This window comes from Neolamprologus multifasciatus, chromosome 3 (assembly GCF_963576455.1).
Source record: "Neolamprologus multifasciatus chromosome 3, fNeoMul1.2, whole genome shotgun sequence".
Lineage (NCBI taxonomy): Eukaryota > Metazoa > Chordata > Actinopteri > Cichliformes > Cichlidae > Neolamprologus > Neolamprologus multifasciatus.
Genome location: NC_140441.1, coordinates 16,868,652 through 16,891,780, shown reverse-complemented (window position 1 = coordinate 16,891,780; position 23,129 = coordinate 16,868,652). Strand labels below are relative to the sequence as shown.

The window sequence follows — 23,129 nt, the reverse complement described above, 5'->3', positions numbered from 1 at the left end:
TGCCATCGATTAGGAAAAAATCAATTTAAGTCACAAGCTCAGAGAGGAGACGCTAAAATGCTGCAATACATTTTAAAGTTGCAAATGGAATGAGGTTTTGATGAACTCCACGAATTCACCTTGGTTTAATAAATGACAAATATGCCCTCTCTTAATTAAGAAAAAGAGAAAACGACCCTCGTGCGACAGAAGCATAAATCTTTCAGCGTGCAGCTATCCACGTGTATGAAAACACTTTAATTATCTGCCTTCAAAGACAAAAAATAGCGTCTGCTCTCTGGAAATCGTATCAGGTATGAATGGAGAAATGGTATTTTAATTTAAAAACATTAAGCAGGATACTGTAATGCAGATTTCTGCGAGGCATTCATGTTTTGTGTTCAATTACAAGCTCTTTTGAACTGAAAGTGTGTCAGAAAAAAATGTTAGAATGGATTTTTTTTTAACCCACAGATAACAGCGAAACACTATTAAAATTTATGTTTTTCAGTTTGCTCGGATCTTTTCAAAGAACTGAAGCGTGGATACATACCTGAACCAGCATACTAGCCTTGAGCCCGAGGACCCGAGGGTCGGAGGGTTCGTCTGTGCAAGGCGGGCAGGCGATTCAGTGCCTCACAACAAAGAAGCTCAAAACAGCTACAAACAGAGAGCTTAAGGAGACGAAACAACCCAAACTCGACATCGTTTAAACGGCACATGTACACGTCTGTGCCCAGAGGTCCCAATTACTTGTGGTACTTACAGTTTCTAGAGTTGGCACCTTTAGCTACCAGGGTCTTTTTCTGTGGGACAAGCTCCCAGGTTGGATTCAGGAGGCAGACACCTTCTTTACCTTTAAAAACAAGCTTCAGACCATCCTCAGGGCTGGACTTTAATCCTCGCTGCCATAAACTCATTGAGTACTTCTTCACATACATCCTCATTCTCTTTTGTCTTTTTTTCCTCACTCCTCAAGCCGGTCATGGCAAACCGATGTCCCTTACTGAGCACAGGGGTCTTTTCCCATCAACGCAAAGTCTGTCGCCAAGTTGACTCAGAGAGGACTGTCAAAGCACTTTCTAACACTGCAGGACGGATTCAAGAGACGAGTACAGTTTTCCCTCGATACAACGCGGTTCACCTTTCGCGGCCTGACTGTTTTTTTGTGCAGTTTTTTTGCTTTTTTTATTACAGTGTATTGCGTTCTGCGTCCCATCGGCTGTAGACCATCGTCAAACAATCTCCTCTGTGCCGTGTCTCCTGTACAGTACAGAATGGGGTCAGCTTGGCAACTTTACAAAAATCTTCGATCGCTAGCAGTGCGACTCCGAAGTGCTGTACTGTATGTTTGTAAGTTTTCTCCTCAACAAACACAACAACGTCTACGAAACGTTTTGCACCATCAAAGGCACCTGCGGTAGCACCCAAAAGGCAGTGGAAGATGCTAACCATCGCACAAAAAGTTGGACTTCTGGACATGCTAGAAGAAGGTAGAAGTTAAGAAGTTAACGTATTTTTCGGATTGTAATACAATACTGGACGAAGGTTTGAACTTGGCTACTTTGCAGATTTCACCTATCGTGGGTTATTTATAAAATGTAACTTCCGCGATAAACGAGGAACGACTGTATTGTTAATTTTATATCACTTCCTGGTTTATTTATTGATTCATCATCAAAAAACATGAATGCAACCAACCATTAGCAATACCCCTTTTTATTCAAATGGTAAGACTGAGAGGGGGGCTGAGTTGTTATGTGCAAATCTGCACCTGATATTTGCAGATACAGCAGCCAGAGAACAAGGAAGCTATCTTCATCTCTCTTTGCTGGCCAATTAGTGGTCAGATCAGGAGGTCCCGATGGTTTAGGGAGGCGTAAATACTAACCGTCCATTTCCATTCATTTGTATGCGGCTGCAGGTGCACTACCTTATTATGTATTCAAGCCCAAACCTGCCTCCCAAACAGGCCATAAATTAACTTCTTTTAAGGCTTCGGTCTCAGAGAAGCATTGCATCTTTGTTTGAAATCCTCTTCCCTCATCTAAAGTTCACAAAGGAAGGGGTTGAGGAGGGGACTTCAGAACAAAAGAAAGCTATCGATATAGTAGCAAAAAAACTTTGGTGTTATACTATAAAATGCACATAGACAAATGTATCAGATTTTACAGAGTAGTAAAGAGGCTGATGTACTGCGGCTCCGTCAGGCTTTGTCAGTTTGATAGCTTTTGGATACCTTTTAACACCACCGACAGGATCGTAAGAGTGGCTTGGCTTGCTTTAAATGCTAAGTTGACATTTTTGGGTCCATATCTGCACTCCAGACGAGAATCTATCCTTTTTCCCCCTCCCTCTTAAACCTTCGTTTTCCCCGGTCCGGGTCTGCCATCGTGGGCCTCGCGTTAACAGCGCCGTACGAGAAACCGCTTTTTTTGGAGATACAGATACAGTGAGTGCTTACTTCATCAAGTAAGTAGCGACTGATTGGACTCTTCTGCTGTTCAGTGGTCATGTACTGCAGCCGTTCTTATCTGCAAGCATTACAAGAAAAACAGAAAGCACGCATTCTGCATTTATATCTGCGGAAGCTAGTTAATGCTTTGTGCTCGCGCCTTCTTGTCATGCAGTCTTTGTATCTCTGCCTGCAGAGGTTGTTGAGTGTTAAAATGTGCCTGCTAAGTGTTTTGACCCCCCCAGGGACAACTTAACTAAGTGTCAAATTAAGGGTGCAGGGTTGGCTTGCAGATAATTAAAACTGCAGTCTGAAAAACATAAGAATTTTTTAAAGCGCACTGACACCGGTCACGGTAACGTATAAACTCGAGCTTGACAGCGAACCAGCCTTGCAGGCCTTTATTAAAATTGAATGCATAAATTAATGTGACATGCCAGGGCAATTCAAAGCACAGCCGAAGACTGGGGTGTTCCGCCAGTGCGGGAGCGGAAAGCAACACTGAAGCAACAGTCGAATTCACATGCAACCGGTGATCTTCCGCCTACCTAAGAACTGCTCAACGTCCTTTTCCTATTCACCGTGGATGCACGGGGGCGCACCCACCCACTCTTTTCTATACAATTTAGCAAATAATACTAAGAAAGGGTGCTCCTGTGGAAATATAAGCAGGCCTATGTTGTGACAGAGTTATCAACAGCAGCACATGAACCAGCTTGCACTGTTCTCCGAGATAATTTGCCAAAGACACTGAGGCAGACCACCCAGCTATATTAACACCCACATAAGTAAACTTTCTATGTGGGGAAACTGCAAAATATCCTGAGAAATCAGAAAATTATGCTACTACAGGTGCATTGTTGGAAAATTGGTCGGGTTTACTAAATACCGGATGAACTCACTAATCCAGAAATAGATGTTTTTGCCTCACCCTGTGTTTTTCTGGCATGCATTTTACTATATATCTCAAAAAAGGGTAAAAGTGTTATGTTTCTACACCGCAATAAATACACAAAAAAGATAATATCGATGCCTTGCGTTCAAACCCTTCCTCGAGTAACCTCTGCTAAAACTTTGCTCTTGACATAACAAATATGGATGCATTTCCCTGCATCCTACAACTATAGCGGCATTTTAAAAGGCATCTGACTCTAAGCACATAAAATGCTCTCAAACACCGGGGTCACTGTCTCCACAGCTACGCAGAATCAGGGAACTAATTGTCCGTCCTTTCCATCGAGCACCAGCTGAAGTCTCCATTTCAACTCTAACCCCATTTCCTACAGTTTAGTGTTCATGGGGTTGTGAAAGCTTGTGTCAAAACCTTTGTGTCCAAGCTCTTTATGAGACAGGACAGCTAAAGTGTTGAGAGGCACGGACCTCGAGGACCTTTCCGTGGCCATGTGCCTCCTTTTTTTTATTTTCAGCCTTTGCTTTTCTTCTTGTGTGACATTCCTGACAGAGAAAGGGCCCCAGCAGACTGACCTGTCTCACTCCTAACAGCATGATAACTCCAGTCTTGGGGACGTTTGGAAAAACCAAGAGCCCTGAGGAATGTGAATGCGCTCCAGCGGGTGGCCAGCTGGTGATTTCTTTATTTACTTTTAAAGGAAACAGGTTTAAATAAAGTAAAGACAAAAAAAATGCACATTTGGAAACTGTATCTAGACTACATATGTGTGTCTGTAGGATTATACAGGAGACACAGCTACCTATCATTCAAAACACACAGGAGAAAAAATCAGCCACCAAATACAAAACTCCCTGAAGATGTTTTATGTGATGCTTAGCATGTCAGCATCCAGCCGCAGGGATAAACAATCATTCGACTGCAAAATAGGTTTTTTAAAATCCATCACTTAGACAGCCTTCATGAGAATTCAGAAAGCTCTTCTTCTGTAGTGTCCTGATTTTAAAAAACACACTTGTCATGGATTTTATGCAGTTCTGAGTTCTGCTTATGATAGGTAGGAAAAAAGGTATACTCTTCAAACATCTGTGTAACCTGCATACAAAAGCTGCAGAATCAGTGCTGAGAGGTTAACTCTGACCAGCAATCCAAAGAGCCAAGTGTTGCTAATTACACTATATGTTCCTCTAATTAACCATTTAGTGCATCTGTGGTTTGAAACCAGATGGGCTACATGTGACACTCCTACCAGCTAACAACAGAGAAGACTGGAAAAACGTTGCCTGGATTGATGAGTCTCGATTTTTGCTACGACATTCGGATGGTAAGGTCAGAATTTGGACGTAAACAACATGAAAGCATGGCTCCGTCGGTTGAGGCTGGTGTTGGTGGTTCAATGGTGTGAGGGGATAATTTCCTGACACACTTTAAGTACTTTAGGGTGTTCCTCCATGCTGTCTCCATGTCTCCACACATTTGCCTTACATGCGAAAGACCTCTGATTTGAGACCAGGAGATACAAATCCAGCCTCAGGTGGGGTTCACTAGCTAGTGCACTTCCTAGTGCGGCTCAAAAGTAAGGATAAACGGGATGGTTACGTCAGGAAAACCATCAGGTGTAAAATCTGTACTGTTGGAGCAGCTGAAACTCTGGACCTACTTGTACCAATCGAATTCTGTTGAAATCCTGCCGTCACCTGAATGCTGTTGCTGATCATGCCTATCCCTCCATGACTGCAGAAACTGTTTCCTCGAACATAACATCGAATCACCAGATCTCAGTCCAATAGAGATCTTTTGGGATGCCTCGTAGATTTGCTGTCATTTTCATGTCAACGTGGACCAAAATATCTGAGGAATATTTGCAGCACCTTGTTGACTCTATGCTGTGAGAATGAAGGCAGTTCTGAAGGCTTAACCTAGTACTAGCCAGGTGTAAACTCAGGCTCTTTGTCCCACAGTGTGTCTTTGTCCTGTCTCCCTCCCCTCACCTGTCAACAGACGGCCGTCCCTCCATGAGCCTGATTCTTCTGGAGGCTTCTTCCTGTTAAAAAGGGAGATTTCCCTTCCCGCTGTCTCCAAGTGCTTCCTCACAGTGGGTCATCTAATTGTTGGGGTTTTTTCTGTTACTGTAGGGTCTTTACAATATAAAACACCTTGAGATGACTGTTGTTGGGATTTGGCACTGCATAAATAAAGCTGAATAGAATTGTTACTAATAAGGTGTGCAATGACTGTCATTTTCATGATTTCACCCAGCTCGTTCTTATAGATGTTGCTGTGCTAACCACCAGCTGTTTATTACATCAAGTGAGCTTACTTATTGGTGGTGCAAGTATGACCACAGAAAGCTTATGAGGGCATGTAATTCTAGTGGGAGCTCCATGGGGAGCAGTTAGCCTCAGGAAGCCCACAGAACTCTGGACTAAGAGCATCTTTTCCTCACTAGATTTACTCTTTATAGCCTTTTAGGACCTTTCCCCCCCCAAAAATAGCACATTGCAAAAATATCAGTGGGCAGTACAGCAGGGCTCTTTCTGTACTGTACAGTAAGTAAGCCCCCAGACTTTTAGTATCAAAGCACAGCCATTATCTCGTATGATAACACGGTTTTAAAATCACAACGCTTTCTAAAGCTTCAGATATTTTGTCGTATCTCCAGGAGCCCCAAAACAATGGACAGCTGCAGTCGTTAGACTGACAGAAAACACAACTCTCAACTTGTTAATCTCAGTTTCCATTTCCAGTCCGGCAGTGCCTCCAACGCTTACCGATTTCCGTGTGGGAAGGAGATTTGTTTGTGTGTGTTTTTTTCTCCACTGAACCAATCACCAAAGACCAAACTATTCTCCTGGAATTTAACATCACTTTAAGTTAACACTGATGTCAACATAGCGTCGTGTCGGGGTTTTAAGAGACGAGCGTGTACAAACAGCTCAGGATCTTCCTCCGTTTGCCGTTCAGTCGCCGTGCCTCGGGGGTGCCAAAAACAAGCAAGCACTGACGGTTTAAAATATCCCTGTCGCAGCACACAGCTTGATAATGCTTGACAATGGATTTAAAGGTCTGGGCCCATGCAAACAATCTCATCTAGCCCTACGGTAATTGCTAGTTGCCAAAAAAACAAGTGTTGTGTTTTGCCATCTCCACCTCTTCCGATTTCTTCTAAAAAAATAATACAAATAAATCCTCTCCTCCATTAGCGCTAATGTACAAAATGAAAAGCAAATCACAGTCAGAGCTCTGGTCCCACTGTGCACTGTTTGTATGAGCGCAAAAATAAAGAAACAAAGAAAAGAAAATATAACTGTGACCTCTGCTGCTGTGCATGTAGTACATGACCTTGAGCGTTATTCAGGTTTGCAGTTTCAGTCTGACGGCTACACCACAGGCAGTTGTGTAAGAGAATAAAGAGGGATTCATTTACTCAGTGATTCTGCTATAGTGCTTCTCAAATAAGGGTCAATTAGTACAGCGTTTGGAGTCTTTATCGCTGGTTTTAACTTACCACCAGAGGGGTAGCTTTTACAGCACAAGTCCAGCATCTCTAGAGTCTAATTGATTTCTTGAAAGCCAGAAAGTTTGCACTTCATTTTTAATCCTGTTTCTAGCAGGGATGCACCGATATATCGGTATGTTTATATAATCCTCGCTGACTGCAACTAGAAGATGTTTACCAGTGGCTCTGGTTTGTGTTAAAATGCCCTTAATTTGAATGGAAAAATCACAAAAGATGTTGACAAATGCAACTCCCCGGAGAGTAGAGTGGTTTTTTTTCCCTCCCAATTGATACACCAGTAAAAGCCTTCGCTGTACATAATATGAGCCTGCATAAGCTAACCTATGAAGAAAATTGAGAGGCCTATATCTCCATTCATACGCCAACGAGAAATTGGATTCCTCCTGACGGGCAATTGTGTCCAAAAAGAAAGAAAAAGAAAAAGAAAATCAAATAAATGGAGCTGCCTAAGGAGAGAAATTCTCTTGCTGAAAAGCTACACAACATCAGTGGAGTTTAAAAAAAACAGGGTGGGGATGGGGGGCATCATAGAGATCCGACAAAATGAGAAGGAGGGGGGGAGCTTTCCAGCAAGGGCACTGAATTAACCCATATTAGTGTAATAAAATGCAACAGGAAGAAATATGTGTTGGGCTCACACTGTGAGGAAAAAAGAAAAAAAGCACGATGGAGTGAGTCACTCAGTAGACAAAAGCATGCATGAATTTGTCTCTCATGCCGCCTCTAATGAGTCAAGTCAGTGGTTTTCAAGGTGAAGGGTTGTGATCATTCCCGGGAAAAAATAAATTAAATTAAAGAAATTTGATTTAATTTCTAAGAGCTTAAGAAAAAGAGGGGAAGGGGGGGAATAATAATAGCAGATAGCTGAGAGACAATTAAGAGCATAAGAAGTCACGGAGAGAGACTCCTACAGTGCAGCAGGGCTGTTTCTGTGTCCATCCCTCCCCACCTGGCGTCATCTCCCCGCGTTCCCTTACCCGAGGTAACCGATTCAATCAATACATCAGGCGGCAGCTCGCGTCAAGCTCCATTTTCCTACCGTGACGGCAGCTCAGGGAAAAGCAAGGGAACAATTATTTTATTTTCATACAGCTCCGTCCCGTCAGGTATCCCACCGGACGTCGGGTTCAGCCGCCGTTACGTTAAATGTAACCTAGTTTATATTCCGCAAGGAGCGACGTTTAGCTGAATCAAGACGGATGAGACACGTGGAAAAACAAAGTGCAAGTTGACATTGCGGTTTAGTCATAAAGCATCGGATGTCCCCTCCAGTTTCCCCTGGAGGAGGAAGTCAAAGTTTTTATTGTTGGTAGAGGAAAATTGACTGTGTGTGTTTCTGTGCACACGCTGTGCATATGTCTGCTTCTCGCCTGCTTGGGGGCATTTTCACCGATGGAGATTATATGACAGATGGTGCTGCAGTCCCCGGCATAATGAATGTAATTGTCAGATAAGGATACAGCCAACAACGGCGTTAATGACATCCTGAAAAGGAGTTTTTACGAGGGGTGGCGTGGAAGTTAGTCACAATTCTGAAGTAGAAGAAGCCAAAAGCCTGGCTGAAAAACTCATGAAAGATCACCCCCACAAGCCACAGCTGTTATATTATTCAGCATCAAATAGAAGAAGTAGAAGAAGAAGGAAGGAAGAAAATCAAACCATATTCTAAACGATGAATTGGAAATGAAGGGCGTCACTGTGCAGCGATGAGAAAACTTCTGATCCGATTCAAAGCGATGGGCTTAGTTACCTTTTCCGCTTTGATTCTGATGTTGAAAGACAGTGTGCTGTCTTCACATCAAAGAATTCGGTGCAGTGCCCCCCTCGACCTCAACCCTGCATTTCTCTCACACAGACGCAACACGGCTTCCTCCAGCTCAGGACTCACCTTTCTCTCTTTTTACGTGCATGCATAAATTAATCCGTGCATTATTTGCGTGGTTGCTGCTGCTTTGTTTGGTTTTATTTCCCCGCGCTGCAGCACACGTTCAGCTGCAAACACTGACACTTTTAGAAAATGTAAACAAGTCATGCTGACTGAGAGTGGAGGTATATGAAGATCCCGCACAGCCTACACCAATAAACTGCATATTTCGCTCTTGAGGCACAGTCTACCTATTATAAAATATTTAGACCACTCACACCACTGCATCTACCCTCACACAACACAGGCCTATTCGGGCATCACACACGCACAGTTCAGCCCTCGCAATCATGTCTCAGCTGCATCCCATTCAAACTACAGCGAGATTTCCTCCTTAAATCATGAGGCAAAGAAACTAAGAAAAAGAAAACTTCATTCATAGGAATGCAGCGGATATGCAACTTATTTAAAAAGACATTTAACAAAGGGGGGAAAAGCACTACATGTCGTTTTAAGCGCCTTTTGATTGGTAAGGAATTCAGCTCACTTTAACCCTCCAACAGGACGTTTAATAAGTCCAAAAATACATAAATAAATAAATAAATAAAACGGGGTGAAATTTCACATTTCCATATTTCGATCTGACGGGCGCTGATTGCACCTGAACGCACCGATAGCCCGGCTAAAGTAATTAAAGAGTGGAGGGGACGCCGAGGTTGACATTATACATCACGCAGAGCGTTTCTGCACCGCTGCAGGGGGGCGTCCATTCACGGGGATCATCATCATCATCACCATCACTCCCATCATCATCATCATCATCGCCCCGAAGCCCCCCAAATCTGAAGACAGCGGCGGGTATGCGCACAAACTGACGGCCAAATACATTTTGAAGAAACAGGAGCGTCACACTTACCGCGCATTTAGAAACGGCGGAGGAAATAGCACTCCGTCCTCAAAGTCAGCGTTAATTTCTCTCGCAAGTGTCTTTTCAGGTACCGTCCTTTACTGCACAGCGAGTGTGTGTTTGTGTGTGGGGGGGAAAGAGAGAGACTTGACGGGGGTCGAAGAGAGAGAGGGAGAGAGCAGGGCAGCGATTCCAAAGTGTTGCCTCCTGTCGCTCCGTTCAATATCCCCGTAAAAATCGCCTCTATCTGCCGCTGCTGCTCCACTATCCGAGCCCCAGCGGTGATGAAACGGCGGCTTCCTCGCGTTGCATCCACGGTACACTGTCCCCTTAGATCCCTTTATGGCACAAGGCGTCCTTTCTGTGTGCGGGGAGGCTACATCACGTCCCGTTAAAAGCTTGAAAAACGCCAGCAGCCCCTCTCGCCACCATGCGCTCACGCACACCAACACACGATTTAAAATAGAAGAAAAAAAGAGTATCCAGATGAATTTAAGTGGGGGGCAAATGAGGAGTGGGGACAAGAGGAGGTAGGGAAGGGATGGTATCTTGTGAGAAAAGCTCCACGGAAGAGGTGAGGAGTGTGAAGAAGAAGAAAAAAGAAAAAGAAGCTAAGTTGTTTGGGTCCAGAAAAACTGAGCTCTCTGCGACTATGACAAACCAATTGCGCGCACTGGCTGGGAGTAATTCTGTACGGAGACCAAGGGGTTTTGGAGAGCCAGTGAAAGGTGAGAGGAAAAACTCGGATGTGGATTGCCGCTCTCGCCGTGTACTCGGGCTCCACCTAGCAGCAAACACGAGATAACATCCTGCAAAGCAAGGGGAAGAAGAAAAAACCCTCCACCTATATCTCGCCTGAGGCTGGCAAGGAGTCCTATGTTATATTACATTCTGTGTGTGCGCCTGTGAATGCAATATTTATACCGAAATCCTCTGCTTCTCTCTCAGAAGCTTCAGCGATTTTTAAGAATACAACTGGAGTAAGAAGTCTCCATCAAAAGCTTAATGGAGGGAAAGAAGGGGGGAGATTATGGGTGATTATTAAGAAGAGTAATTCAGACGACTTAGCTGGAGGCTGGTACATATTTATCCCATGTAACTCCAGCTGTTCCCTTTACTTATATTATAAAGCCAAGAGTATTCACTCCCCCATTGAAATCATTGAATTCAGGTGTTAGAATGTGCTTCGGCATACCAAGAAATTTTGGGCTATTTCAAAATCCCTACTTTGTTAGAAAAGTTTGGAAATAGCCCCTTCCTGTTCCAACATGACTGTGCAAGAGTGCAAAAAGCAAGGCCCATAAAGACGTGGATGAACGAGTTTGGTGTGGAAGAAGTTCACTGGCCTGCACAGAGTACTGACCCCAACCCAACAGAACACCTTTGGGATGAATTAGAGCAAGACTGCACGCCAGGCCTTCTCATCCAATACCAGTGTCTGACCTCACAAATGTGCTTGTGTAAGAATGGTCCAAAATTCTCACGAGCACACTCCTGAACCTTGTGGAAAATCTTCCCAGAAGTGTTGAAGCGGTTATAGCTGCAAAGGGTGGAAACATTATATTAAACCCCATGGATTAGGAATGGGGTGTCGCTCAATTCATACGCATGTGAAAGCAGACGAGGGAATACCTTTGCCAGTATAATGTATTTTAAGCCTCAATCGAAGACAGTTTTACAAAATGTAACCCCAGGGTGGCAGATAGATGTAGAGATTAAAAGAACAAAACACTAAAATCTTCGATGACCTTTGAAAGCAGCCCCAGCTGCACCCCATCTCCAGCTGGAGCCAGCCAGCCACTCGCCTTCTCAATCATCCTATAGCCAATTAATCACTTTAATAATCCTAATTACAATCAAACAATAAGTAATCATCCAATCACTCACCCAGTGCTCCGCTAATGAGCCCATGCAAACACAGAGCTCGTAAAGCACATTTTTGCACTTGTTTCCCCGTCTGAAGAACACCTTGAATTCCTCAACACGCTGATGAAAAATAACCGGACGCCCGCTCTTGCAAAGATGCAGCGTTATCTCTGCCTGGCACTGCTTTCTATGCGCTCCCAGCGCAAATGAATTTCTTCAGGTATAGGACTGACCAAAGCTCCCCGACATTACACTTGCATAAAAACCCAGGTAGCTTCAAAGTGACAGCTTAAGTGCCATGCAATACCACTGCACATTAAAAGCCTACACTTTAGCAGTGGAGCGAACACCACAGCTATACTGAGAGAACCAGTTTCCTGCGGATTAAAAGAATACAGGCCCGATTCAGATCAGATCAGATTCTGTTTGACTTCCGGATAACACACACTTCAGGAGTTAAGTATAAACAGTTTTATCCCAGCACTGGGACCGAACGGCATTTCAAACACATGGAAATGAAGGCAAAGTTAGACTTATTTCTAGTGTTATTGAAGAAACGCAAAATCATGAAAGTGATAAGAAATGTCCACGGACAGCATGAATGTAGCAGTCTCCTTTGTTGAATTTTGAAAAGCAAAATGAAAAATAAAATCTGTGCCAATAAAAGTTTGACAAAAAAAGAATATTCAAGAATTAATGGTATTTTTATTTGATTCTTGTCAGTATTCAGAAATGTTCTCTTGTGTAGCAAAGAAAAAAAGTCAGATCAGACAATGACAGTAATGGACAATAAACAGCAAACTGACAAACATGTCAAGTAGTCATCCACGCTATTAAAAATACCTGTTTCTTCACATTCACTCTCATTTGTAGAAAGTCTATCAGCTCAGTCCTTACTTTGTACTGAAAGAGATTTCTTTATGCAAATTCTATATTAAATTATCCTCAAGACAGAGATAACATTATGCTGTTGATAAAAACATTTCATTTCAGCCAAAGCATCCTTCAAGGAATTTCTTTTATTATTTTTTTAAGCACGCACATTTATTTTCATATGCCTCTTCGAAAATGCTAAATTAGAGTGGGTTCAATTTTGGAGGTGAAGTGCTTTTATTAAATCAAACTCAACACTGCGTAAACATGGTATCATGGTTTTCATGGCTGAAATCATCTAATCATAAACTGAACATCTTCGCATAAGGTGGGCCCTGGGCATTTTTACAACTTTAAAGCCGCTGTGATCATTATTTTTATATTAAGAAATGATCGCACAGCTGCGAGGGGTCACTTGTAGAGATGAACTCGCGGAGAAACACGGCTAAGATCATCAGATGCGTGCAGCTCTGTGAAGCCTTGGAGTTTCAGCCCATAACCTTACTGTTTTGGTTCACTCTCACAGCTCTCATCAGCCTTGTTTTCAGACACAGCAGAAAGCAATTTCAGTATAAAGGTTTGGAAAAAGAAAAAAACTCAACAAAAAAGGTCTGTGCAGCAGCTTCCCAGTGCAAAACAAACGACAGATATATGGAGCATTTAGCCGCTAAAGAGAGAGTCAATATTGGGCAGGTTGCTAGCGTTGCATTATGCTAATTTAAGGTAATATAATAGGGTTTTATATCAGTGTTTTTGCTCCTAATTCATTCCATCATAACCCATGCCCAAAATGTCAGTAACTACTGGACAAAAGAAAAAAGATAACCTTCAGGGCTAAAGAAAAAAACTAATGCACGGGAGCCAACAACTGAAGCTGTTTACCCGAGGCTAGTTTCAAAACCTTAGCTTATCAGAAATAAACACGTTCACAACCTGGTGCAGTAAAATGTTTTGGTCTCTTTGGCTAATAACCTGCTGCATGACAGCTACACAGGGTAAATAAATGTATAACTAACTCATTTAATTTGTAATAAGTTTGTATTAATCAAGAAAGTGGTATATGTTTTTTTAAATAAGCAGATGCTAATTTGATTGCTAGGTGTATGTTAGCTAATTCAGCTAATTCACCCCTGGACTGGACCTCAAGACCATTTTTTGTGTACTTTGTCGCTTTTTAGAGAAATTTAAAGACAATTATCTAACTAGACACATCTTTTTTTATTTTGCACTTTCATTTAAATATGCCACAAAACAAAGACTATGAAATGTAAATGGGTAAAATATTCAGGAGGAAATGGAGTATGTAGCAAACAGTTTTTTCCCCCCGACTGGCTCATTTAAATATCCATTTCCTTGTAAACAGCAACATTTCAGTTCTATGACACTGTGTTATTGTATAATTGTGTGTCTTATATGCTAATGCTAAATATCCATCTGCCAACAGATTTGCTAAATACAGAGAGTTAAGCACCTGAGACACAATCATAATAGAACACCATAAAGTGACGCATTGCACTATAAAAACCTCTGTACAGCTACTCACCGTGCTGTTGTAAGAAACTCTTGCCAAATACAAAGCTGTTCAGGAAAATTAAGGCTTATGGGGACAGTTGTTGTGCAAAGTGAATCCAGTAATGAAGAAGCCATTTTGCCCGTTTAACCATGCTACCATGCCTAGGAATTATCTTCTTCACTGCACTCAGACGGCTTATACAGTGCTACTCAGCTGTTTGTGGGGAAGCACATAGCAGTTGGAAAAGTACTATTTGTGTTGTTGTAAAAACACATACACACACACAGAAAAATGTGGTTGAACATACAAGTTGGATATAGTTAGTCCCGTGATGAGATAAGAGCAACAAATGATTGTAGCAGCATCCATAGCAGCGATAGCTTGAAGTAATGCTTTTCTATAAGACTCTACCAGCCTTTCACATGCTGCTGTTGTTAGCTGTTGGATAGATGGCTTCACATTTGACTGTAAAATACTTTGGTATATGCAGAGGAGTTCATATTCAACTACATGACAGGAAGGTGTTCAGATCCTGTGGATTAAAAAAACCCGAATCACCACCCCTCCACCACCGTGCTTGACAGTTGGTAAGAGGTGTTTGTAATGGTATGCTCTGTTTGGTTTTCGCCTAACGTTGAGTTGTGCATTATGGTCAAACACCTCCACTTTTGGTTTGTTCAGATGCAAGTTGGCAAATCTAAGCCGTGCTGCTCTTTTCTTTTTAAGGACTTGGTTTCACCTGACAAACCTTTCAAACAAGCCAGACTTAGTCTTTTTCTAATTGTAATGTCACAAACCTTGACTTCCATGACCGATGCCTGTAGAGTATGAGATGTAGCTCTTGGGTTTGTTTGTTTTTTTGCAGTTTCTCTGAGCATTGCACAGTCTGACCTTGGGGTGAATTTGCTGGGGCATCCACTCTTGTGAAAATTGTGATTATGATCCAGACCATCAAACTGTCAAAACCTCTGCGTTTATAGAGGTGCTCACACTTGCTGATGATCAGTTAATCAAGTGTAAATGATTCTCAGCACCAGGCATCTACTTACTCTCTTAATTTCTATGGAAGCAGTACGGCTGTATTTAGTTTTCACAGGATTGCATAGAGTCCTGTGAAAAATCTCATATTCACATGACTGGTAAAATGACCAACATGACAATCGTTCCATTGAGTGGCACTGACTTCCAAAATTACATATGAGCGTATTTTAAACTAATCCACATATTACATGATTGCCTAAATCAAAGCATATGACTTCACAGCGCACAACTTTAGTCCTCCATGACTGATAAATGATTGATGATTTCTGATCTATGAATTCATTAAGGTTACACCCAATTAAAGTAAGACTATATAACTTTTGAAAAAAGCAAAGACACAAATAAAAAGTCTCCTTCTTAAGCTACAAGAGCACTTTTGCTCTTTCGACACACTTTCCAGAGCTGCAATTGGCATGACATGACCCGTAGCATATGGTGGCAAATGTAAACATTAGCTGAAGCGATGTTATTGACAGTGGTTATCTAGTCATAGCACTCTGTGCTACATGAAGTTTAGCATTTAAACTGTCTGATTTCCACTTGTGCTCACACAAAAGCCCCTTTCAGACATGAGATAGGCCGTGTTCTGTGACTTGTGACAGAAGATTGTCACTAACTCGCCAGACTTGTTGCCAGACTATTATGAGGATCGACTCTAGTGAAATGCAGTCACTAAGCACAGTTCGTCTGTGTGTGCTGTGCAGAACTTCCAGTTGAAAGAGCTCTCTTCTGCAATGAGAGCATTGAAAGATACACCAGAAATGTGTTGATCTTATTGAAATTGAGAAACACTTGACTAAACACAGGAGACGTGCAGACATACAGCTTGTGTGTACCTATTAATTAATTAAACTGCATGCCACTGTTGTTGAACGTGATGATTAAATGTTACTAGATCTAGTGAGATTGCCTCTAGAAGTTTGACATAAAAGTGACATGAAGCTGGCGTGTTCAGATGAGGGCAGATTAAAGGGAAAGCTTCGTCTTCTGTTTCTTCTGATGAGGAAGAAGACATACGACAGCTTCTCATAGCCACACATTGATCGCTTTTGTCTTGTAGCCTCCATTGGAAAAGGGCTAATCAGCATTCTGAGAGTCAATTAAATGCATATAGAAATCGTATGCATGGCTGAAATTTACTTCTGCTTATCTGCTTATTTTATCTCACTTTAATTAACCTGTTTTGTTGCTTTAATTTGTTAGATATTGGATTTATCTTCAGTGCATGCACACTCACAACTACCCACAGTCAGTGGGCACGACGTGCCTGCCTACCTACAGCTAACATTACATCAGCTGCAATAAACTTTACTAAGCAACACCTACGTTTCTTTCACCCACTTCAAGCTAAGTTCACTTTTTTGGCAAAACTCTCAGCCAATCATGTCATTGCAAACCCTCAAACTCCAAAACAGAAATGCAAAAATTAACTAACACTTCAGAATAGACAACCAGATTTAGCCAAAATGGTCAAAGTTGGTCTAGCAGCTATTACCGTCACGACTTCCTTAATATAGCACAGCTCAACACAGTGGCTGTGAGCTGTTTTGTTTGTGTTTCCAGCTGTGTGGGTGTCCGTGCGTGTGTTGGCTTGTTTCTTTTTTCAGAACAATAAATCTTCTCCTAAAAATCTCATCCATATGAGGTCTAAGACATATCAGACTCGTCCCTGATAGAAAGATTTGAATAATTTGACAGCAAATCGTCACTTGAGATTAATGTGTGTCCTAATGACTAAGGGAATAATGATTTTGACAAAACCTGAAAAAAAATGAGTTTTTATTCAATGTAGTGAAATTAAAGACTAGATCGATGGTTCTCTCATGCATTTGGAATCCCATCTGTGTGTGTGTGTGCTGTGAGCTGGTGTGGGGGGGAGGTTAGATGTATCCTACACACTCCTACTACCATGTAGGCAAAGGTTGTGTTCGTGCAAGCGTGCATGAAAAAGACAAAGAGCAGATTACACACACATAGACAAATGTAACATCAGCAAATCCTGCCAAAAGTTTTCTGCTAGCATGTGGGCAAATATCAAACACTATTTAAAAAGCTTTAACAATAGGAGTTCCTGTTAGTAATCACATATAGGTAGAATTTAGCCATCTTTTCCTTGCGATTTGAGTTTGACCTTTGCTGTGTTTAAACCTCCACATGTCTGAAAAAAAACCCCAGTCACTACATGTACACACAGTACATTCATAGAGACGATACAAATAGAAAGACTGAGGCTTTGTGCTAAAAAGAGACTTCCTCAACCCACATCTCAGCGTTTCAGAACACCTGCACTCGGCTTTGGCCCGGCAAAAATCAGCACACTTATTGAAAAGTTTATTTTGAAAAGTTAAGTTTATCTTATATTGTGCTTTTCATGTTATTTAAAGGCGTAGGTAAGTCTGGGAAAGACAAGATCAAATCTACAGGAATTCAAAGAGCCACGGAGAATGGCGCATGTCCTACTTCTGCTTTCTCTTGTTCTGGAGTTCTCATTGGTCGGGTGGATTTCCACGCATTATACTTTGAAATTAGATCAGTGGAATGTAAAAGGAAAGACTCTTTTACTGTTTATGTCATCCCTTTTTGTGCCAATGCAATGACTTGTGCACATTATATTTGTATTATTAGTAAATTATATGGAGTCAAGACACAATCGCTACCTTTAGAGAGACTGTGGTGCAGAGAAATGCAGTCAAATATGGGCATGCAGTTAGGAACAGTATAAATAGAACTTCCTCCTTCAAGAGTTATAGCTTCAAAAGAGCCAATTTAGTAAACTTATCTTTCGGCAAATTGCTTTGACTGAAAACATGAAAGGAATGGTAAGTGAACATTTTAGGAAATATTCTTATTTGCTTTCTTTACGAGAGTTAAATTAAAGGAGGACTACTCGCTCTGTGGAATACTTAATGATGCCAAAGTGAAAGGCCATAGTAAGAGACTATTAGATTAGCTTAGCATGAAGACTGGAGGCACTGGTTCTTTCCAGAGCTAAAAAATGCAATTACCAGAAGCACTAAGGCACATTTTGTAATATGTTGTATCTCATTTGCTTCATCTGCAGTCAAAAAGGTACAAAGGAAGCACCACAGTGTTGTTCATCGGTGATAGATTGTCACAGCGAAGGTGCCAGGAAGCTAGCAGGGCCATTGCAGAAATACTGGATAGATAAGCGGATTAATTACATAATATGCTAAATTAATTGAAACTTCAGCTTTGTGTTACATTATATGTTCATTTGAGGGAAAAGATATCCAGGTTACCAAATGTAAAAATGTTACACTGATCCATCATTACATGTATGTACTTGTATGTATTAAATAAAACAATATGTTACAAAGTTACAAAATATAAAAAACTACCTCTACTATATACAAATAGCTCAATTATAAATATCCCAGTATATAAGTTAAATATATATGGTTGAAACTGAGGTGCCCCTCTTATCAAACTGTAAAACTTTATTATTTTCTCTATAAAGTATGTGCAAACATTAACTGTGTACAGTTACTGCAGTGTGTACTGTGCATTAGATGAAGGAGTGGTACAGATAGCCACAGACAGGAGTGATTTCCTGTGTCGTTCAGCGGTGCATTTGGGTAATCTCAGAGTCTCGCTGAACGCGCTCCCGTGACTGGCCAACACGTCATGGAGTTAGTAGGAAGTATTGTCCAGCATTGTCCTCATCTTGGACAAACTCCACCTCTACAACAACACCTTAAAGGAGACCAGCTCCATCCCCACAATGTTACTGGCCTTGCGTATGAGTTTATTAAATTTATTGCCATCTGTGACCCTCAACCTGCTGCCCCAGCATGCAACAGTATAGAGGATGGCACCAGCCACAACACACTCATAGAAAGCCTCAGAAAATAGAAACTCTGGCTCATTCCTAAATAATCCAGTAGTGTTTAATCATGTCCAGTTTATTGTGAGTGTGTACTCTGAGGTATTTATAGTCTTCCACTATATCCACATCGACCACCTGGACTGAACAGGGGTCACTGGTTTCCTGGTCCTCCTAAAGTCCACAATCAATTCCTTGCTCTTTGTCACTTTGACTTGAAGATTCTACTCGCGCTCCTGACAAAGGAGTCCACCACAGCCCAGGACTCCATCTGATCACCCTCACTGATGCATCTAACCACCACAGAGTCATCGGAAAACCTCAGAAGATAGCAGGTCTTTGGCTGAAATCCGTGGTGTGGAGGGTGAATAGGAACGGATAAGGATGCCCATTTGTGATACTGCTGTGTTGCTGATATCCTTTTTATACACAATGTCGAAGACGCACATATTGTCGTCTTCCTGTCAGGTGATCAACAATCCAGGACACGAAAGAGGCATCCACTTGCCTCGCTGTCAGCTTATCACCCTGGAGGGTTGACCTGAAGGTATTTAATGCACTGGAAAAGGAAAAAACACGACCCTCACAGTGCCTGCAGGTAGATCCAGATTTGTGTAGACACAATTGAGCATGTAGATGATGGCATCCCCAACTCTGTAAGCAAGCTGAATGTGATCCAGATGTGCTCTCAGGGTCTTCATGACATGGCAAGTCTGTGTAATCCTGGGGGCCACTGGGTAACCAGTAAAAAGACTCTCCAGCACTATTTGGACATACAAAGACTGGACAAATAAAGCTTTAAAAAAGAGAAAGACACAAATCTGACTATGTTATCAAATGATGGTCTGCATATGCTAGAATTATGCATTAACTATTAAGAAACTACACTTGTGTGTTAAACTGTCCGAGTTAGTTTCTTTTAGTGATTTTGATTTTGAGTTTGATCTATCTCTCTCTCCCAGTGCTCCCAGTAGCCAATCAGTCCTGGACAAATGAGCAGGATCAATCTTTCCTCTAACCCTTGAACTGTCATTTAAACTGCTTCTGTCTGTGGAACATTGTATGATATCTGTTCCTAGAAATAAAATGGGTGAAATACCTGCCCAGCACCAGACAACAAAGAAATTTAGCATCTAAACTCATGTGAAAAAAAAGCTTAAAAGCAGAATTTTGTTGATCTGAAGCATTCAGGTGTGTGTTAACACAATGCCACAATCTTCCCAAGAGTGGACGTCCCAGCAAATTTACTCCAAGGTCAGACTGTGCAGTGCTCCAAGAAACTGCTAAATCCCAAGAGCTATATGTCAGACTATAGACCTCAGATAACATGTTAAATGTTAAAGTTCATGGCAGCACAATTAGAAACAGACTCAACAAGTATGGCTTGCTTGGAAGGATTTTTCTCTCTAAAATGAACATGGTAGCAAAGATTATGTTTGCAAAATTGCAGCTGCACAAACCACAAGACCCCTGGAACAATGTCCCTGGGACAGACATACAAACGTGGAGATGTTAGACCATAATGCACACCGCCATATTTAGTGAAAACCAAACACAGCGTATGAGCATAAATGCCTATCGAGCATGGTGGTGGGAGGGTAATGATTTTGTTGTTTTGTAGTCATGGGATATGGGAATCTTGCAGTCACCGAGTTGACCATGAACTCCTGAAGATTTGAGGCCATCTGTCCAACAGCTAACGTAGGACAACATAATGATCCTAAAAACAGCAGCAAATCTACAACAGAATGTTTGGGGGAAACAAAAGGAAATATGCTGTTGTCCAGTTAAAGTCCAGACCTCAACCTGATTGATATACTGTGGTGGGTCCTCTAGAGAAACTGTACATAAATGAATACCCACAAATATCAATGACATGAACCAACACTGTAAAGAAGAGCGGGTCAAAATTCCCCCACAACAGTGTGAGAAACTGATAAAGTCATACAGAAAATGGCTACTACAAGTTATTGCTGCTAAGATGGTTATACAAGTTATTGAATTGTGGTGTACTTAGTTTTTCACAGACCTGCATAAAGGCATCTGTTTGCTAGCACATCTGGCTTTGATTTAGAAGCTGATGAAATTCAGTGTATTGTGTTTCTATAGGCTCATACTCAAAATTTAAGTGGCTGTCTAGAAATGTTGCCTTACTGTAAGTAGGTGGTCATGTTTATCGCTACATCAAAGATCAGTTAAAAAGCAGTTTTCTTAGAGATTCTTGACAAGAACCATTTTTTATACCCTGTCACACATGCAACATGGCAGCTACTTCCTCAGCTTTTCAACAAACAGCACTACATTATTTATTATCATCGTGACAGGCAACTCCTTGATCATCTCCCTTAAAAGTGTGGTGTGAAAATGCTGATAAAATAAGATGCTGACGAAGTGATTTAGATGCAAATACAAGCCACGTCAGTGTAACTTGGCTTTAAAAATTATGACAAATATTCAAACGCCTGTACCCACAGTGTTTTTACTTACCTTAAAAGGCAACATTATTAGCTTAACTCTCTCATCTTCTCCAGGGAGATACTAGCTGTGTCCCAAAACCTAGACCGCATCCTTCGGAGGACCCGGCCTTCGCGGTCTACGTGAGCCAGGTCCTTTGAAGACTGAGAAGGCTGGAAGTGCAAAGCTATGAAATGGGGCAGTCTAGCCTTCAGATTTCAGCCAAACCGATTTACTCCTGAACAAATAAAACACCAAAAAAAAAAGCCAAACCATAACATTTTTCAGTTATCTGAGTGACTTATATATCATGTTTAACCTGAGCAGTGAAAGACCGCGGGGGTCTGAAAACGATTAAGCCAGGAGTCCGCTGTTCTCACCGCTGTTCTAGTGACCCTTGAACCCCCAGCTTGCTATGGATCTGGTGGGTAACAGATGTCTCTGAAACACACTTTTGCAAATATGCAATATCTTGATAAACCAAGCAGATATTTAAAGTTTACACAGCTGCCTTTTCCCCTGAAAATATGTTAAAAGTTTATTTTGTAACCCACAAAGAGTAATAAGAGTAGTATTAAAACTTAGTAGCAGCTGCCATTGTCGGAAACTGGAATTGGCTAGGCTGCACTATGAATTCTGGGATATGGTGGGCCACGAAGGATACACCCGACCCATCCTTCAAATCTGGGGAAAAGGAGGACGCATTTCCGGATTCAGAGGAGTTTACAAATTGGTACAGCCTTCGTCGCGTCGCTGTGACATAATCGGTCTACAAAAGCGGGCACAGGAGGATGCAGCCTATGTTTTGGGACACAGCTACTGTATGCTAGTCATGTCTCAGCTAACACAAAGCTACATTAGAGCCATAAATACTTTAAATACTATTCTTTTTTTAAAGGTCACATTTCAAAATCAGCTGTACTTTTTGTTTAGTGCTAATTCACATACATATTAAATATGGTCAACCAAGAAGCAAAGCTAAACATGCTAAGAAATTCACTATCAACAAGTTAGCATGCTAACTAGCCTCCTCACACAGCTGTTAGCATAGCATGGCTACTATTCGTTTTAAGGTTCTTCAAGAAAAAAATTGGGTTTAAATTCTTATAATCTGAGTTATAATAGAAGAAATATGTGAAAATCTTTCTTAAAAGACAAAGGCTAAACTATTACCCAAGAGTTATCAACCTAAAGTTGAACACTTAAATTCAGTTTTAAAGGTAACATTATATAATGTGTCACAGCTGGATAGAGTCTGTATGACATGCCTTCATAACAGCAGTGAATGTAGTCAAACCACCTGTAGAGTTGTTCAAAGAAGACTTGCAATTTAACACAGTGAAAAGCATGCTGTGACGGTGTCAATCAAATACAATAATAGATGCGGACTCAAATATAAAGACATTTGGTGAAAGGTGCAGTTTGGTCATATATAAATTAATCAAAGTTTTTTTTCCCTCTTCGAAACAGAGCAACGCTAGCTTTTAAAGACTGAGTGGACATTTAATACATCATTCATTCAACGTTATAGCTGCTCACCTCACCTGCTGTGACTCACAGTGCATTCAGAAGCCCTTCAATGCTATATAATGAAACCGAGAGCAGTACACACTGTGAAATATGAGCTTTAAGGCCCTAATTTCAGCTGTCAGATTCCCTGAGGTCAGATATTGAGGACTTGTCTGTCTGTTACCTTCTCTCACAGCTCTTTCACATAATGCAGGTTGTAATTTCCTTTTAGTGTAGCGTTACAGAAAGCTGAAAAGAAGATGGAGGCAATAAATTGTCGGTAATAAGCTAGCAGGTCGGGTTAGCAATCAACGACTTATAGCAAGTAATGGCAGAGATGCCAACGCTCACACATTGAAGATACTTGATGACTAATCACGTTCCCTCATATCAC

At 41.5% G+C, this 23,129-nt stretch overlaps 1 protein-coding gene across 12 annotated transcripts in view; it reads right to left on the bottom strand.

Moving 5' to 3' along the window:
- LOC146521807 (adhesion G protein-coupled receptor L3) overlaps positions 1 to 10,414 on the bottom strand; it is a 281,489-nt gene extending 271,075 nt beyond the window's left edge. For 4 of the 12 annotated variants that reach the window (XM_085144256.1, XM_085144260.1, XM_085144245.1 and 1 more), the window contains exon 1: positions 9,645 to 10,408. The gene's annotated coding sequence lies outside the window, so the exon portion shown is untranslated. Of the gene's footprint in view, positions 1 to 9,644 lie in introns of all 12 variants that reach the window. The other 8 variants (XM_085144224.1, XM_085144236.1, XM_085144263.1 and 5 more) reach the window with 6 other exon arrangements.
- Positions 10,415 to 23,129: the final 12,715 nt, after the last annotated feature.